Source organism: Theropithecus gelada, chromosome 3, assembly GCF_003255815.1.
Source record: "Theropithecus gelada isolate Dixy chromosome 3, Tgel_1.0, whole genome shotgun sequence".
Taxonomy (NCBI): Eukaryota; Metazoa; Chordata; class Mammalia; order Primates; family Cercopithecidae; genus Theropithecus; species Theropithecus gelada.
In genome coordinates, this window is record NC_037670.1 from 75,760,815 (window position 1) to 75,777,078 (window position 16,264).

The following is a 16,264-nucleotide window of genomic DNA, read 5'->3' on the forward strand; positions in this document are numbered from 1 at the left end:
AAAATGGATGTAAACGTGTTTTTAATTTTTTTTCTTGAGAGGGAGGCAATTGGAGAGGAGAAATACAGCTTATATGTTGGCATACACATTTGAAATATCTGGTACTTTATAAGCAGATATTTTATGTGTATTCTGTGTTTTCTCTGCAGATAAAATAACTCTTTCCTTTACTAGGGATGCAGTGCTCAGCAGTGCCTGTTGCAACCATAAGTTACACCGTATTTTCTCAAAGAAACATGGTAGTAATCGGAGGTCACTGTTGAAAGTACTGACTTTAATTTGCTGACCTTCAATCAAACCTCAGTTTAGGCACTTACTAGCCGTGACCCTGGGCAAAATACTTAACCTCTCTGAGCATCACATACTCATCAGTGATGTGAGGGCTGCAATACATTCCTGCTTTCTTTTTTCAACAAATATTTATTGAGAATTTCTTTACTTGTGGAATGTGGTATTATGTCCTGTGTATAATGGTCTTTATATGTATCTCCCAGTTCCATTTCATATAAGTTGGCCTCTTGTTTCTGTAACTAGGATTGCATTTCTGTCAAAAGTCTTGGCTTATACAGGGACACTCAAAGGCCATCCAGTCTGAAAATGCAAGACAGAGCTGCCTCAGGAAGTGCCCGATGATTTAATTAAAATGCGAAAAGTAGCCCACAGAGGGGCAGGTGTGGTGAACACCCACCCTGCAGGGGTGAGGCGGGCATCCTCCTTCTCGGTGACTTAGCCTGGACCTGCGATGAGTAGAGGCTTGGAGTCGGTTCAGAGACGGTTCTCAGGACAAAAAGTTGGCCCCTGTTTTAGGGAGGCTGACTTGTGGCCACTGGGCATGCTGAGGGTTTGCCATTTAACACTTTATGCCTGTCACTTGTCCCCATTTTGAGTCCAGGCAACTGTGGCCGCTGGAATTATGGAGAGTCTCTTGGGACTCTTCGTTATTATCTTTATATACTGAGGTGAAATTCACATAACATAAAATTAAACATGTTCAAGTAGACAGTTCATTTAGTACATTCGTAATACTGCACAATCACCCTCTAGTTCCAAAAATCATTATTTTTTTAAGTTTCTATTTCGATGAGATTTTAAACTAGGAAAAAAATTACAAGAATGGTACAAGGAACTCTGCATAACCTTCAGCCAGATACATTCACTGTTTACGTTTTGCCTCATTTTCTCCCTGGTGTTCGCTTTCTCTGTGTGTGTGTGTGTGCGCGCATGTGTGTGTGTGTGCGTGTGCATATGTGTCTGTGTATACATACATTTTCCCCCAAAAAAACACTTTAGAGGCTGATGGAGACATTGTGCCCCTTTAGCACTAAATATTTAGTAGGTATATATTTCCTAATATGGCCCTATAGTGCAATTATAAAAACCTGAACATGTAACATTCATACAGTTCTATTATCTAATCCACAGTCATGACTCAAAATTCATCAAATTTTCTGTACACTTTTTCTTTCCTAGACCAGGATGCAGTCCTCCGTCCTGTGTGGATTTAGCTGTCTTCCTTTGTGCTCTCCTTTGATCTGGAATAGCGCTTTGCCTTTCTGTGTGTTCTTTGACCTTGACATTTCTGGGAGAGTACAGACCATGGTTTTGTGCATCATCTCTCTCAATTTGGATTTGGCTAATGCTTTTCATGATTAGATTCAAGTTCTTATATATCATCTCCCTCCTAAGGGAAAACGGGTCCTGATTTCCACATGCTAAACTTAGGAACATTGATTATCCTATTACCCCTACAAAAACCAGAGATGGCAGTTTTTAGCCTTACATTGTAAAGCTGTCCCAATTCTGTGGGCTATAGTGATATAAGGGCCAGTTTCCTGAAGACCGTGGAAAATCTGACGCTATTCCTTTAGTTTCGGGCATCATCAAATGGGAGGTTTATGGCTTCAAGACTGGAAGATGGTGATGCAGAAGCACATTGTGCAGCTGTTTGGGTTCAAATCATTCTTTCGTATCGTTGACCAAATGGAATTTGCTATATGTTCATTCACTGTCAGATGCTGAGTGAGAAAATGACAATTTACAACATACATTCTTAAGATGATTAAGTCAGTCTTCTATGGCATGGTGAAAAATTCCCCAGGCCGCCTGCTGGGCTCCTGCACACTTTGCCTGGAAGAATGAATCCTTTTCTTTACCTCGCTGTGTAACTTCCTCTGCCAAGCAAAAGCACCTTGCTACCTGGAGAATAAATTGACAATCTCAATTTTGATATGTTGCTGATTTCTTTTGTGTACCTTATTACGAATTTACAGCTAATCTTAGCAGTAGATCCAAGGAAGTGATTGTCTATCTTTCCACTGTTTTCTTTCATCCGTGTAGCCAGCCTTACCCAAGTCTTTGTTCCTCTTTCCCCATTCACATGTATTTGATAATTCAGCTTTTCCTAAAATATTTTGCCTTTTGTTTTTAAAGTTGAAAGAGCTATATGCAAGGCTGGGCACGGTGGCTCACGTCTGTAATTCCAGCACTTTAGGAGGCCGAAGCAGGTGGATCACAAGGTCAGGAGGTCGAGACCAGCCTGGCCAATGTAGTGAAACCCCATCTGTACTAAAAATACAAAAAATTAGCCGGTCATGGTGGTGGACGCCTATAATCCCAGATACTCAGGAGGCTGAGGCAGGAGAATCACTCGAACCCTTGAGGCGGAGGTTGCAGTGAGCCAAGATTGTGCCACTGCACTCCAGCCTGGGAGACAGGGGGAAAAAAAAAAAAAAAAAAGGCTGTCTGCAAACATTCAGATGAAATTTGGATTACTTTTAAGCCACGTGAACAAAATTCCTCTTGCCAGTCTGTTCCCTGTAAGAAAAAAATATCTATTGCATTTTTTTCTTAAGCTATCTATTTGGAAATAATTTGGGGTTGACTGAACCATTGGAACCATAGTACAGAGTGTTACCCTGTTCCCTTTACCTAGCTTCCAGCAATGCTAATATCATACACATTATGTCTTACACAAAGTACATTTATCAAAACCAAATATTAACAGTGTATGATCCTGTTAACCAAACAGCAGAGTGTTTCAGGATTTCACCAGGTTTTTCCCTGATGTCCTTTTTCTTACCTCAGATCCCAGATAGCATTTAGTTGTCATAGCTTCGTTCAACCTGCGACAGCTTCTCAGTCTTTCCTTGTTTTTAATGGCCTTGATATTTCCTAGGAAGTCTGGTCATGTGTTTTATAGACTATTCTTCAATTTGGGTTTGTCTGATATTTCTCATGGTTAGAATGGGGTTATAGGTTTTTGGAGAGAAGCTTACAGAGGCAAAGTGCCTTTGCCACATTGTATGAGGAGGTACATCTCTCCTGACTTTTACAATTTTTATTCTCTTGTATTGTGTAGTTTCAAATATCTTTCTGTGGTGCTAATACTGTGTTTTTTTTTTTTTTTAATTAAAAAAAATTTTTGAGACAGTGTCTGGCTCTGTTGCCCAGGCTGGAGTGCAGTGGTGTGATCTCAGCTCACTGCAAGCTCTGCCTCCTGGGCTCAAGCGATCCTCCCACCTCAGCCTCCTGAGTAGCTGGGACTACAGGTGCCACCATGCCTGGCTAATTTTTTCTTTATTTTTTCTTTTTTTGAAGAGGTGGAGTTTTGGATTTTTTGTTTGTTTTTTCGTTTTTGTTTTGAGACAGAGAGTTTCACTCTTCTTGCCCAGGCTGAAGTGCAATGGCGTGATCTTGGGTCACTGCAACCTCCGCCTCCTGGGTTTAAGTGATTCTCCTGCCTCTGCCTCTCGAGTAGCTGAGATTACAGGCGTGCACCACCACGCCCGGCTAATTTTTTGTATTTTTAGTAGAGACAGGGTTTCACCATAGCCAGGCTGGTCTTGAACTCACCTCATGTGATCCGCCCACCTTGGCCTCGCAGAGTGCTGAGATCACAGGTGTGAGCCACCGCACCCAGCCAGAGATGGGGGTTTTTCCGTGTTTTTCCCAGGCTGTTCTCGAACTCCTAGGCTCAAGCAATTATCCTACCTCCCAACGTGCTGGGATTATAGATGTGAGCACCACACCTGGCCTGTACTGCTTTTTAAAGTGGAATGATGTGGATCAGTTACTTGTTTTTTCATGCAAAATCCTTAGAACCTGCTTAAGTTATCTGTATAGTATGGGATATCCCCATCAAAGAATATCAACTCAGAACATTGCTTTCTCTACTCTAAGTACTTTCTTCAACTCCACTTGAAAAGCATGGGTGTATCACTTTGTAAAATGTTATACACTGGAAGAAATAATGCAAGAGGAAAAGTGATTGAGTGAGTGTATTCGTCAAGGTTCTTCAGAGAAACAGAACCAGTAAGATATATACACACCCAGAGACACACACAGACACACACACACACAGAGGAAAGCCAGTGGAGAGCTGGAGATCAGAGAGCTGCTAGTATGGATTCCAGGCTGGTCTGAAGGCCTGAGAACCAGGAGGACCAAAGGCAGAAGATTGGTGTTCCAGCTCAGGCAGTCAGGTAGAGAGTGAATTCCATCTTCCTACACCTTATTTGAGCCCTCAGTGGACAGGATGGTGCCTTTCCACACTGGGGAACCATCTGCATGATTCAGTTCACCAATTCAAATGCTAATTGATACAGTTTGGCTGTGTCCTCACCCAAATCTCCTCGCGAATTGTAGCTCCCATAATCCCCATGTGTTATGGGAACAACCCAATGAAAGATAATTGAATCACGGGGGCAGTTTCCCCCATGCTGTTCTCGTGATAGTGAATAAGTCGTACGAGATCTGATGGTTTTGTAAGATGTTTCCCCTTTTGCTTGGTCCTCATTCTCTCCTTGCCTATTGCCATGTAAGATGTGCCTTTCACCTTCCTCCATGATTGTGAGGCCTCCCCAGCCATGTGGAACTGAGAGTCCATTAAACCTCTTTTTCTCTGTAAGTTACCCAGTCTCGGGTATGTCTTTATCAGCAGCATGAAAATGGACTAATATACTACTAATCTCTCACAGAGACAGTCACAGACACACCGAGATAATGCTTCACCAGCTATCTGGGTGTTCCTTGGCCCAGGCAAGCTGACATGTAAAATTAACCATCACAGGAAGTTTCCCAGTGCCTAACTCCCTCCTGAATCATGCATTGGCTGTCTTGAGTTTTGGGGAAGGGCATTTATTCGGTTTGATGGATCTGTGGATATTTTAGAAAGCTGATTTCAATCTATAATGTAAGCTTCCCCTTCAAATACAAAGAAAAATATAGATACAGATTTTATCCAATTTCCTTTCACTTATGATCTCTCTAGGTCCCAGTATATACCACATAGTAAACAGTGAGTCAAGGAAAAGAAGGGCCAGAGTAATCCACAAACCTTAATCAATCCATGACCACCCAACAGCTGGAGCAATCATTCTCTAGCTTTCTCTCATTAGGTACACACTAAATTAGAAATCTTTAAGTAGTGTTCTCTTGAACACAGAGTGACAGGAATGAAATGTGACACATAACAGAGTAAAACAAATACAAATAGTTTTAAAAACAAAGTCAGTCTTTAGAAGGAAGGTCACTTTTGCTTATTTCCTAAGATTTAATTCAAATTCTCAAAATACATTTTAAATTATTGTGCTGTAACTTGAATATCCCTAATTACTATGCTTCCAATTGGGGAAAACAAATAAATTTAATTAGCTCTGAAGTTTGAGAACTATTGAAAGAAGCACTATTCCCATGCCACTTCTTTGTACTTTCTTGTGCTCATGATGTTTTTAATTGCATTTTTTGTTTTGTGTGTGAATGTGTTTGGCAACCATTGCCACAGAGTATTGTGTCTGGAATTGGTGGGTTCTTTGTCTCGGTGACTTAAGAATGAAGCCGCAGACCCTCATGGTGAGTGTTATAGCTCTTAAAGATGGTGTGTCCGGAGTTTGTTCCTTCAGATGTTCAGATGTGTCTGGAGTTCCTTCCTTCTGGTGGGTTTGTGGTCTCGCTGACTTCAGGAGTGAAGCTGCAGACGTTTGCAGTGTTACAGCTCATAAAGGTGGCATAGACCCAAAGAGTGAGCAGCAGTGACCCCGAGCGGGTTGCGGCTACTGGCTCAGGTAGTCCGCTTTTATTCCCTAATCTGGCCCCACCCACATCCTGCTGATTAGTCCATTTTACAGATAGCTGATTGGTTTGTTTTGACAGGGTGCTGACTGGCGCATTTACAATCCTATAGCTAGACATAAAAGTTCTCCAAGTCCCCACGCGACTCAGGAGCCCAGTTGGCTTTGCCAAGTGGCTCACACGCTGGGGCCGCAGACAGAGGTGCCCACCAGTCCTGCACCCTGAGGCCGCACTCCTCAGCCCTTGGGCAGTGGACGGGACCAGGCACCACGGAGCAGGGGGCGCGCCTGTCTGGGAGGCTTGGGCCATGTGGGAGCCCATGTGGGGAGTGGGGGTGGGGTGGCTTGGGCATTGGGGGCTGCAGGTCCTGAGCCCTGCCCTGCAGGGAGGTGGCTGAGGCCCGACTAGAATTCGAGCACAGGGCCGCGGGCCAGCACTGCTGAGGGACCGGGCGCACCCTCCACAGCCGCTGGCCCAGGTGCTAAGCCTCTCAGGTCTGGGGCCAGTGGCGCTGGCCAGCCACTTGGAGTGCAGGCCCAGCGAGGCTGTGCCCACTGAGAACTCCCGCTGACCCTGGAGCACTGTGCAGCAGCCCCAGTTCTCCCCCACGCCTTTCCCTCCACACCTCCCTGCAAGCAGAGGGAGCCGACTCTGGCCTCAGCCCGCCCAGAGAGGGGCTCCTATAGTGCAGCGGCAGGCTGAAGGGCTCCTCAAGTGTGGCCAGAGTGGACGCCGAGGCTTGAGAAGGTGCTGAGAGTGAGGGCTGCTAGCACTTTGTCACCTGTCAGTATCATGAGTTTTATAAGCCACTATGTGCAGAAACTTTTCTTGATAGGGCAGAGAAAGTAAAATCTCAGATTTGCTTTATCTTGACAATCTTCTGCTAGAACATACTGTGTTTAGCGTTCTCACTCTGAGTATCTATTTGGAAAAGTGGTCTTCTTTAATTCCTTGAAGCTCTTAATTTCAGTTCCACTGGAAACTCTTCCTCCCACCTTTTATCTAGTTTGTAGCATACAATGTCCATTTCTGCATGGGTCACTTTTCCCACTGGAAGATACATCTACAGACCTTCCTAAGCATTTTTAATGGCTACACCATACCCGTATTTTCTCATTGAGCTGTGTCTTCCATATTGGTCTATGCCAGTATTGTGTGACATTGATTGTATAGTCTTCTAAAAGCTGTAACTGTGTTTTCCTTTTCCCTTCTTTACTTGATCTTCTAACTTTCATTTACTGCAACCAATATCAGAATAAAAGTAATACAGAAATAAAAGAAAATCAGTTCCATGTTTCCATTACAGTGCATCTGTTATTTTTGTTTTCTGTTTCCTTCCAGTTTTTGGTCATTTTGTAAATGGTAAAATAATTGTAATAGGAGGGAAGAGAGCATTCTATGTTTTATTTGAAGCGTTATCTCACAAGCACTTTTTCATATTGTTATACCACAATTACTTTTATGGCTGTTCATTCCATTGAGTTGATGCATTGTATATATTTTGATATTTTTAATTACTGGACATTCAGTGTTCTAGTATTTTTGCAAGGAATATTGTGCATTTTTATTCTTACAGCTTTCTCTTTCTTTTTCAGTTATCTCACTGCAATAGATCAAAGTATTTGGAGACTTTCATAGTGGTTAGGCTATATGTTCCCTTTTTTTGTTTTATTTGTGACTATTTTTAGCACATTGTCATTTATAAGAAAGTGCTTTGTCAATGCATAGGGAGGAGGGGACAATAAGGAAGCTGTCCTTTTTGTGAAAGTATTGTTAGGATTCTGAGGAAGCTCTTCTAGGAAATAACTGAATAGTGAAAGTATAACAGTCGATGAGTCCATTTGGGGAGCTTGGGAAATTGTTGGGATGTTAAAGGCCATTCTGAAATTAATTTGTCTAGCCCATTGTAGGCTTTACTGAAATTATCTCTAGTAAATGACAATATATTCTCAGTTATATCCAAAGACTATTGTAGAACCAGCCACGATCTCCTGTATATCATTCTAAACATCACTTGAAAGTTCTTTCTTACATCTAATCTGAATCCTATGCTGCTGTGAAAATCATTTTCAAGTATTGCAGTTCAACTTGGAACTAAAAGTAACTATGTTCTTCTACACTGAGAACAGAGACACTGTCCATTCTAAAGTGATCATGAGTCATTTTTTGTTTTTGTTTTTGTTTTTTTTTTCAGACAGAATCTCACTCTGTCGCCCAGGCTGGAGTGCAGTGGTACAATCTCGGCTCACTGCAACCTCTGCCTCCTGGGTTCAAGTGATTCTGGTGCCTCGGCTTCCCGAGTAGCTGGGATAACAGGTGTGCACCATCACACCCAGCTAATTTTTGGTATGTTTAGTAGAGACGAGGTTTCACCATGTTTCCCAGGCTGGTCTTGAACTCCTGAGCTCAGGCAGTCTGCCTGCCTTGGCCTCCCCAAGTGCTGGGATTACAGGCGTGAGCCACAGTGCCCGGCCTGTTGAGTTTTGTGTTGGGCATGGGGAAGAGTGAAAGCCAGGTGTCCGCAGAGGGTTAAGAAACCTGTTGGAAGGTGACCCACGGTATAACCCCATGGTGGGCCTCCTGTATCAACTGCTGTTTGGTTTCAGCTGTCCTAAAGGGAGGACTGACTCTGTGACCTGACAGTGCCTTCTGTGATGCGTTACTATTGTCATGCCATTCCAACTGGACATTGAAAATTTGCAGACAAATGTAAAGAGATTTGGTAGTGACTAATTTGCATTGCACAAGGTGTTGATAGTAGTGAACAGCTTGCTCTGAAGCCTGTATTCAAAATTTGGAAGGAACAAACACTATGAATATGCTCATCTCACCACTACCCAACCTATTTTTCTTTCACTCCTTCGCTTTGTCTCCTTATTATTCTGCTGATCTTTGTCTCTGCAGTGTTTTAAATGCTGTTTCTCTTTACTTTTCCCACCTTCCTTTTTTCCCTCCCACTCCTTTTTTCTATATCACCTTTCTCTCTGCTCCCTCCACTTCATCTTAGATTCCACTTCCCCTTTGATTTTTTACCATTCTTGACCCCTTTCCTCTTTTATTGGGAAAATAGGCTTTAAATTTGGAGTATGCTAAGAAAATGTCGCTTTATGCTAAAAAACTGCAGGATTCAGGGACTGTATTTGTGGTGTGGCTTATTGATAGAAGAGGGGCTATGGAAGCTAGTGCTTACAAGTGATTTAAGGGTGATAGCTCAGTGTCTCAGGTGGACATGATTATGCTGTGGGACAGCTGGGTTCCATTTTAGCCTGATATTGACCTCTCCTTGCCGTGTAATTAACAGTGTGCCAGCCACAGATCATAAAGTGAGTGCCGTTCAATGAATAACATCACGTACTGGTGCCTGGAGTTTGTTGTACCCATGGGACCTAGTGGGCACAGGGCATGCCTGAATATCTAGCCAGGAGTGACATTTAAGCTCAGTTGCTGGATGCTGTATTACAAGAGCTCTGACATGCATCCTCAGATAGCCGTTCGATACAGATGGCTGATGAGTTCTGAAGCTTCACACTGACATGTCCAGGAGCCCAGGGGCAAACTGACCCTTTCCTCTTTAGGCGCAGTGCCTGCGTCGACTGTTTAGAAATCATCAGAAAACGTTTGAATATATCAGGTGAATCTTAGGGGGCTCAATTTTTGGTGATTAAACTAGACTCCTAAATAGAGTTCTCTAAACCCCAAACACAATGAACAGAGATTCATAGTGAAGTAGGTTTGCCTCCCGGAATGAGAGTTGCAGTGAATCCAGTCCTTTTCTTGGCTTTGGTGTTGTGTAGTGATTAACAAAAATGTGAGATGACTGCTGGGCACCTTTATAGGAAAAAGGAAGGGGGAGGGTATTGAGCATAGAATGGATGCTCTCATTTGCTTGAGATGTGTAAAATAAGTTGGGTAGAATAGGGAGGGGCACAAGACTAAAGATTTAAACCCCCCAGTCATGGTTTCATTTACTACGTTAAGGAATTTGATGAGGTAATTGGACAGAGTCAGGACAAAGAGAGAGCAAGGCTGAGTATCAATGATCTTCAGATAATCACTAAGGTATTATTCAGGACACAAGCCAGATGACGTTAGCTTCACCAGAAGATGGACTGATGTGGCCATGGATTCAGTTAGTAATTCTTGGAATTGCTGAGGCTTGGGGAAGCCACCACCATGTGGTTTATCTTTGTCTAACCTCACTAAAGCCGACTGAGCAGGCACTATCTGTTTTGGGCTTTCAGGTTTGGGGTGGTGGTTCTCAGTGGAGCCTGAAGGGGAAAGAGAGGCCTTTTAAAAATAAAATATTTCTTTTCTCTTCTCTACATAAGTTTTGAGCTTAACAGGCTTTGATCAAGAAGGATTTCACGTTGGGTTTGTGTTTTGAGTTATATCTGCTCAAGATGCTGCTGTAGGGCTGGAGGAGAAGGTCAGAGAGAGGGAAAACTTGGACTGTGCTGAAACTGCTTCAGGCTCACTTATTTAATTATTCACTCAGAAACAGCAGCGTGGACTAAGAGCTATCTGTGCTTTTGCAGTGTAGCTTCACTACTTAATTTGAAATAAATTCCCTTATAATAGGTCCAATGTATAATCCAAGGCAGATTTGAAATAACATTCAAAGAGTTTTTGGCCATCCACTGTTGTTTCCTTCCATCAGTGGGGATCTCTGTGACGTGGCTTGTGCTCCCTCAGTGGTCCTTTTTCTTGAAACCTCACAAGGTAACTTGGGACCAGAAGATGGTGTAGCATGAACAAGAAGAGGTGGCCTGCAGTCCTAGGTGCTGGTCCATGCTGGCCAGGACAGAGAATACTGGATATCACATAGTCTGTAAATGCAATTTCAAAGAGTGCATCTCTAGAGTTAAATGAGTTTGCCTTAAATTCTGTATGGTTGCAGATGATGTAATCCTTTTATAAACATTTTATTAGGCAGGTTAAATTAAGATACAGGAAATGCCATTTCACATTGTGTTGAAGAGGAAAGTCAAGTCTTGTGAACGTTGTTTACTCTAACGGAAGGTTCTTACATATCCATCTCAACTTAATTTTCTCATTGTTTCAGCATCCGAGTTCCCTGCTGCCTTCTACTCTTTGCACAGTAGAAAGTCAATCTGTGAGCAGCTTGCTGAGATGAGTAAGAGCTGTCTGCTAGTGAAGGGAAATTTGGACTCAATGAAAATAGTCAATGGAAACCTCTGTTTGCTGTATCAAGCATGCAGTACTTATATGTGTACATGGAACAAATTTCTTTTTCAGCTTCAGTGTTGTAACGAAGATGGCAATTTTCCTTCTCAGTGTAACATATAAATGCTCTACTTGGTAACTGAGTAGTTGTCTTGAGTTCTATTTCTGGTATTGTTGGCAGTGTACTTGCCTAGGACAAGCCTTTTGACCACTAGCTATAGACTCTTAATATCCTAATCAAGGCTATTAGTACTTTCTGATAGCAGCTTAGCTCCTCCATTTACATCAAATCTTACCTTTTCTGCATTCAGCTGATGAAGTCTGTGAAAGAATAGGAATAATATAATAAGCTAGCTTTGGTGTTTTGGCCTTTTGGGTAAGAATGCAGGGAGGAAATGAAATGAGGGATGCCTTGAAATGTCTCACTTAGACTTTCTTATGTTCAGAGAAATACAGAGAGAACATTTCCTAGATACTGAGAGTAAATTTCTTTTCTTGAACCTATTTTAAGTGCCTCAGAAGAGGACTTCAGGTTGAGATGACTTTTTTTTTTTTTTAATGTAAGCACGGACAATTCTCTTTCCACCCTCAACCCTTTACAGAATTTCTGAGAACAGTGAATTTCAACGAAGGGGAGGAACAGAAATGAAGCTGACAAGAGAAGCCATCTAAAATTAAAACTCTCCATATGGAATTGCTTTTTCTTTTCCCCTAGAGCGTGTACTCACTCTAAGTCATGGAAACTCAGCTCTGTCTTTGAAAATTTTCTTACAGTATACTCATTGGAGGCTCTAATAATGCCTAGCTTCTATTATTGTCCAGCTTGTATCTTCTAAATGTCAAAACTATGTTCCTCCAAATGACAAGTTTTTATTTTAAAAATATTTTTACTAACTTTACTTATATATTGAGCAGATAATAGTACAAAATTCAAAAACAAAAGACCCAACATGGTGAATATTGTTGATCTTAGTCTTTGGATTGGATCTGATTGTGTTTAGAAGTTGATGGGGGGATAAGTAGCTCTCTAAGCTAGATTCTTTATTGCTTCCCATCAGTCTAAAATGTATTAGAAAAGCAAGTAAGGCCTGGTTGCAAGAATAAACTAATGGATTATTTTTACTTAATGGCAAGTTTACCCAGAAATCAGATATTTAAATATTGCTGCTATATCTATATTTGTATGTCCGTATGTTATTGCCCACGATGCCACTGATTGGTGGATACACAGTTTATGTACAACTGAGAAAAAGAAACCTAGCCAGTTAAACTATTTCCCAGCACCTCCCATTATTTAAATGATCTTTTAGGAAGAATTCAGTGTATCTAATATATTTTAAAAATATATTTATTGAAAGAACTCCTCTGGACTTAATGATATATAGGTATTTATCATTGAACACTCTTATAAACATATAAAAAAATACAAGAAAAATACATCAGCTAACTTTTACTCCTGACACTTCTACACAAGAAAATATGTCTTCTGAATCATTTTCAACTCAACTCTTCAGTGTCTAAACTTGCTACACAATTTGCCCTTTGTGCTATAAAGAATATTGGTGAAATAGTTTTAAAAGAATTTTTATTTTGGTTTATTTTGAATTAACACTTTCTTCAAAGTTTCTGGAAAAAAGAAATTTTTAAAATGAAAGTTCAGCCAGGCATGGTAGCTCATACCTGTAATCCCACCACTTTGAGAAGCCAAGGTGGGTAGAACACTTGAGGCCATGAGTTTGAGACTAGCCTATCCAACATGGTGAAACCCCATCTCTACTAAAAATACAAAAATTAGCCCAGCGAGGTGGCACATGCCTGTAATACCAGCTACTTGGGAGGCTGAGGCACAAGAATCACTTGAACCCAGGAGGCACAGACTGCAATGAGCTGAGACAGCGCCACTGTACTCCTGCCTGGGTGACAGACTGAGACTCTGTCAAAAAAAAAAAAAAAAAAAAAAAAAAAGGAGAAAGAGAAAGAAAAAAGGAAAGAAAGAAAAGAAAGAGAAAGGAAGGAAGGAAGAAAAGAAAGGAAGAAAGGGTAAGTTAGTTCACTGATGCTGAGTTCTTAAGCTGTTTACCACTGCAGTTTTGTCATGTTAACACAATTCTGACTGTTGCTGGGCTGGGAATGTAAAGGAACAGATCCCAGCACTTCCAACAACCATTTGGTGCCTAGGGTTAGTAACTGCTTTGGTATATCTCAGGGTTTTCATTACAGTTGCTGAGACCCATTCTGCTAATTCAATTCAATGCTGAATTTTTAAATATTCACACATGAAAGTTGCTTTGCAACTGCTGTCCATCTGACTGCAATTGAAAGATGCCATTCATTGTGAAATTGTATCCAAATTTAGAGTTGGTAATAGATGAAAAGAAATGTGCATCTGGGCTGGGCCAGGCACCGTGTCTCATGCCTGTAATCCCAGCACTTTGGGAGGCCAAGGTGAGTGGATCACCTGACGTGAGGAGTTCAAGACCAGCCTGGCCAACATGGTGAAAACCTGTCTTTACTAAAAATACAAAAAAATTAGCCGGGCGTGATGGCGTGCGCTTGTAATCCCAGCTACTCGGGAGGCTGAGACAGGAGAATTGCTTGAACCCGGGAGGTAGAAGTTGTAGTGAGCCGAGATCGTGCCATTGCACTCCAGCCTGGGCGACAAGAGTGAGACTCTGTCTCAAAAAAAAAAGGAAAAAGATGTGCATTTTAGAGTTAATGAAAGATAATGATTAAATACAATTTCTAGAATTTTTAATGTTTCAGATGAGAATTGTGGACTTTTACTGAGCTCATAAACCAAAATGCTAAGTCAAAAGTAAAAGCTGTTCCTGTTGGTTCCTAAGCGTGATGATTGGGTTTTCACATTCATGTGTGACATGTGCCTCCCTCAAATCTTGTGATGATGTCATCACATGACCCATCTGACGTGGGAAGAAAAATGAAAAAGTAAAAAAAAAAAAAAAAAAAGCAAAAACTTGAGATTTTGAAATGTCTTAATTTCTTAGCATGATTCTCCCCTTCCTTAGAATGCTCACAAATATTAACAATACATTTTTTTTCAAGACATCTAAAGTGACTCAATTTGAACATTTAAGTGGCAGGTTAAAAAAACTTTTTCCCCTAATAATTCAAATATTTGTTTTACTGTGAGAAATTCAGAAATCTGATTTAAGGATGACCTTCTTATTGAAGAGAGGAAAAGCAATGGAAAGATATCTGTATTGGTAACTGAAACTGGCTCAAATCATAGCTGTATTCTCCTTTCTTTGAAATGTGTAGAATTATAGCCAATGGGTTAAGAAAAACTATTTAAAACTTGGAAATAAGGCAAAAAAGTAGAGGAGCATATCCTTTCAATATCATATTGGAACATTTTTTAAATAAATAAACCTGACCAAGGATTATTTAATTATTCAGGAGAACTTCCTTATGTTTAACTTTTGTTTTTCACTCTTAATTGGAGTCTATAGACACTGGGAAGTTGTGTGTTACTGTATAGATTTTTGGCAATAGCTGTCTAGTGAAAGAAAGAACCCTATGTTTTATGCATTTTAGGACATTAACCAGCTTTGCAGGTAACCTAGCAATTTTCTGCTAACATTTTCAAAGGCTAGAAACACATTCTCCATCAGTCCTCTTTAGATCAGCCTTATTATCTTGATGGTTTCTTCATTATTGAGTTGAGTAAATCTTGACATATATTTATTCTATATTTTTATGAGTCCTGTTTTAAACTTTTAAAAAAAATTCATTTTGTTGAGATTTAAACCTCTCAAGTGAAATAGTTACTATTCATCATTATGTTATGTATTTATAGGTTGACAAGTGCTCTTGGTAGTAGTTCATAGTGACCTGCAGAGATGAAAATGCCTGTTTATGAGGTTTAAAACTAGATTGCTGAACCTGTGCATGAGTTAGATTTCATTAAGGGACTCCCCTGTGATTAGCACATGATTCTCCTTGTGTGGATGGAAGTTTCAGGGGCCGAAGCTGGGCTTGTGCAAGGAATCTAGCCAGAACATTTCAGAAGAGCCTGCGGATGCAGGGGTGCCCCACGAGGCAGCTGTTCATCTTTGCTCCTCCAGCACCTGGTGTGGGGTTTTCTAAGCTCTCAACAATGTGTGTGGTGGTTTCTGGAGTTACTATTCTTGTCTTTCAGGGGATTTGAGGAGATTCTTCTGTTTTCAGAGGCTTCAGAAACGCATGGTTGGGTCTTCAGAATGATCTCTTCAGAATCAATTGAGTGTATCAGGCATTAAATTTACTTGGTTCCAGTTTACCCCCACCCTGCACTTTCTCTTACCTCCCTCCCTCTTGCATTAATCCCATTTTTCTCCCTGCTTTCCTTCCCTCCTCCCCTTTTATTCTGTTGACCTATCTATTTACAAACCCTCCCTCACTTGAGATGGTGTAGAAGATGACATCACACTTAACTGAGATATGTATTTATTTGATTACCTGAAGGCTTTCTATAATGTCTTAGTGGAAGCCTTTATGGTAAACACCAATCAATGAAACACACAGATATCAGGGAGGAGAAATTTCCTGTGTATTTGAATGTTGCACTGATCACCTTATCTAGTGTACTTAGCCATTTTCTTAAGGTAGTAATTAAAGTGTTTCAAACTTGAAGTGGTTTAGGGTCATGAATTTTGAATTGACAGAATACTCACAGTACAGTGCTGTATTTTCTTATGTAGTCAGTCAGCACTCAAAAGTCAGGTAAGATGTTGCCAAAAGTATAAATGAGTGGAAAACAAGAAAGGCTATTAAATTCTTTGTCAGAGAAATCTTCATAAATAGAACAAGTGACCATACGGGTAGGAGACTGAAAATGTCCATTCCTTAATTCACTGAGATAGAGAAGGTAGAATATCCCCACAATATTTTGGGGGACTTTTGCTTCTTTAATTAGTTGTCTGATTATGTTGATAAAACCCTGGGGATGGAGATATGTACAGTTCAACAGTCTCAGGAAGGAGGCTCCTTTAGTACAATGTTTACGGGATTC

At 40.9% G+C, this 16,264-nt stretch overlaps 1 protein-coding gene and 1 non-coding gene across 5 annotated transcripts in view; both read left to right on the top strand.

Annotated features, from left to right (window-relative positions):
• ELMO1 (engulfment and cell motility 1) overlaps positions 1 to 16,264 on the top strand; it is a 584,323-nt gene that overhangs the window by 259,316 nt on the left and 308,743 nt on the right. The window lies entirely within an intron of this gene.
• On the top strand, positions 14,079 to 14,180 carry LOC112621974. Its single transcript, XR_003118892.1, has one exon. It is a non-coding gene; the product is annotated as a small nucleolar RNA U13 (small nucleolar RNA).